A 2615-nucleotide genomic window follows, 5' to 3' on the forward strand; every position below is an offset into this window, starting at 1 on the left:
CCCCCCCCCCCCCCCCCCCATTGTTATGGTCACTTTTTTCAACATTTTAAAATCGCTTTATCTGATGTTTTTGCCCCTTTTCCAGGACCAGTTCTAGTACTTTTTATTTGTTGTGTGAAGCACTTTGTAACACGGAGTTTAAAAACATGGAGTGCTCTATTACATAAAGATTATGAGTATTATAACGAGGGCGTTGCATTCTGGAAAGAGACGTTTCTGCAGAGTTTTCGTTTCCTGAGCGTCATTAATGAAATCCCACTCACCTCTGTAGGCAGAAAACCCCAAAACCTGAACGAATAAAACCCCAAAACCTGATGCGAGTGATGTGAGAGGATAGATGAGGAGTCATTGGGGTTCCTTATGGACTAACAACGACCAACGCACACGTGCGTTTAAGTTACATCACCATGTGTGTGAGATGATTTAGTGACGGACACCAATGGAACGAAGGTGAGGCCCGATCCTCTGATCTCACAGGTCTCAACGCTCCGTTTGTCCACAGCATCGAGGGTGTGGACCAGTCCCTCCGCGTGTGGACGTGCAGCGGCCGAGGACAAACGGCGGCCGGATTTGATGGAGGGAGTCCAGTGTCTGAGGGGGGAGGGGGGGGGGGGGGGCCATCCCTAGAACAGGTTGGGTTGCGAAATCGATGATTTTTTTATTATGATTGTTAATAGCGCATAAAAGTAGCGAACTACGATCCCGGCGAGAAAAAAGCTGGATATATAGGCTCATATAAGCCGATCTCGTCTTCATCGATCACGACAACGTATACTGTAGACGTTAGACTTAGACTTAGACTATTAAATCCCATTTGGGGATTAAAGTTACCAGCATCCGAGATAGGAGAAAAAACAGGAAATTACAATACACACAAAAAAATGCACAATGAGCATGAATGAGCCGACAGGGACACACCACCAGGGAACAGTGCACATGAAAAGGAGGGGCAGGGAACGAGTTGAAATGGAACACAAACATAATAAAAGGCGTCACCGAAAGGCAAGTACACGTCCGGAGGGGGGAGAAAAGGAAAAAAAGGAGAGAAAGAAGGGGGGGGTGATTAGAGGAGCGGGGGAAGGAGGGTGTAGCGGTTGGGGTTTCTGTGGGAACAGTGGGTGTGGGTGTTGTGGCTGTGTGTGGGGTGTGTGATGTGTGTTGGTGTGGGTGGTGTTGTTTGTGTGTGTTGTGTGGGGTTTTATGTTGTGTTTGTGTGGGGTAGAGAGGTTGTGGGTCTGCAGACTTGGTCTTTGTTGTCAGTCAGTGTCAGGCATTGTCGAGGAGAGATTAAGACTTTTCTCTTTGCATGAATATAGACTGAGGGTCATCAAAAAGACTCCGGGGATATGCGAGAGGCTGGGCCCTCTGCTTTGAATAGGAGCCGGATTCCTATGTGTGTATGATATGAGGAGGGGCGAAGTTGGACGACCATCATCTAGAAGTTGCGGAGCTCCAGCAGCATGCGTGGTCTGCTCGCGCATAGATCACGAGATTGGGGGTAGCGGGGGGGGGACATGACGCTGAGATGGGACAGCAACTGTACAGTCTGTGTATGGGGGGTTTGACTCCAAGATTTATTAATAAGCACGAATTCGGATTTGAAATGAACTTTGACTGTTGATGTGTATCACCGAACCCGTGATTGTGGTGGCTCCCTCGGTGCGTCCTCAGGGGGAGACTCTATCTTTCCCGAGTTCCTATACTAGCTCAGACTCCCGGAGGAAGCCTAGTATGAAAGACCATTTTTTTTTTGTCTCCGAAGTTCTTTTCGTTTTTCTCCCTATACTTTTTTGTTTAATTCACATATGGGACACAACAGCATCTATTTTTTGTTGCCGTCTTAATGTAGTTTAGGCCAGGCCGAAGTGAACGGTCACACACACCCAGATATCTTGGAGGACTTGTGAATTAAAAAAAACAACACCCCCCCTGAGCCCCCCCAATCTCACTATACACCACCTTCACCAGCAACATTCAGAGATCTAGCCTTTTTCATAATCATTCTTATGGTAGGAGAGTTACCCATGGCCATCTTATGGATGGTTGAGAGGGCATGTGGGATCTTGATGGTGTGGGGTGGTTGGGGCTAGCTGAATTCAAAAGGTTCAAGGGAAAAAATACAGGCGGACAGTAGTATCAACTAGGGGGGGATAATTATGCCCCCGTATTTTTCACAAGGGGGGTGATAATTATGCCCCGTATTTTTAACATAGGGGGTGTATAATCTGCCCCCGTCTTTACCAAGGGGCGGGTATATTAGTGCCCCCTGTATTTTAACATAGGGGGGTGTTGTCAATTATGTTAAAAGCTTAGGGTCGTCTTTTCACTTGTATCAAAAGTCCTTGAGTATTAAATATTGCACAGTAATTGAGAGTTAAACATTGTTACCTACTAAATAAGTGCACTGGAATGAAAATGCCAAGAAGCCATTGCGGTGTGAAGTAGTGAAGGGTTGTTCCAAGAGAGGGGAGGTTTGCCCGGAGCAGCGGAAGCAGCGAGAGGGTGGAACTGGGAGTCAGGCGTGTGAGCGCTGGAAGCTGCCTCCTAACTCGACGCTGAGAGCCCACGTGAAGCCGCAGCAGCTTACAGGGAAGAACGAACATTTTGCTTGAGAT

This window comes from Etheostoma spectabile, chromosome 21 (genome assembly GCF_008692095.1).
Source record: "Etheostoma spectabile isolate EspeVRDwgs_2016 chromosome 21, UIUC_Espe_1.0, whole genome shotgun sequence".
NCBI lineage: Eukaryota > Metazoa > Chordata > Actinopteri > Perciformes > Percidae > Etheostoma > Etheostoma spectabile.